This window comes from Nannospalax galili, unplaced genomic scaffold, assembly GCF_000622305.1.
Source record: "Nannospalax galili isolate Female #2095 unplaced genomic scaffold, S.galili_v1.0 C47607913, whole genome shotgun sequence".
Taxonomy (NCBI): domain Eukaryota; kingdom Metazoa; phylum Chordata; class Mammalia; order Rodentia; family Spalacidae; genus Nannospalax; species Nannospalax galili.
Window position 1 is genome coordinate 1 of NW_008449121.1, and position 534 is coordinate 534.

General features: G+C 38.0%; 1 non-coding gene across 1 annotated transcript; it reads left to right on the forward strand.

Annotated features, from left to right (window-relative positions):
• Positions 1-329: 329 nt before the first annotated feature.
• LOC115069078 lies at positions 330-491 on the forward strand. Its single transcript, XR_003848402.1, has one exon. It is a non-coding gene; the product is annotated as a U1 spliceosomal RNA (small nuclear RNA).
• The last annotated feature ends 43 nt before the right edge of the window (positions 492-534 follow it).

The window sequence follows — 534 nt, forward strand, 5'->3', positions numbered from 1 at the left end:
ACACAAAAAACATGCTCTTAGCAGTTTTGTATGTTTGTCAGTTTTTAAATAAATAATATGTACAGTAAGATACATTTTTAGTACTATTTCATTAAAATAAAATCCAGTGTTAGTCTGGACATAATGTATTTTGCCTTCATTTATCACTTTCTGGTAAGTGATGGCCACCTTTACGTTCTAATATTTGTAAATTTAACACATTCCTTTAACAGTTGCATAACTGTGTTGTTTGGGGTGCCCCTTTGTATTTTCAGTCAATCAGTATACATTAATATTGAGTCCCAGACTGAACAAATCGTGTGTCAATCCTTTCTTTAAATTCAGAGCATACGCTTACCTGACAAGGGAGACGCCATGACCAGGAAGGTGGTTTTCCCATGCTGAGCCTCGTCCACTGCAATCAGGATGTGCTGACCCTGCAATTTCCCCAAACATGGGAAACTCGCCTGCATACTTTGTGATACTTGGGAACTGTGTTTGCACCCTCCCATGGAAAAAAATGATTTCAGAGCGTTTCCCAATTCTGCTCTTATC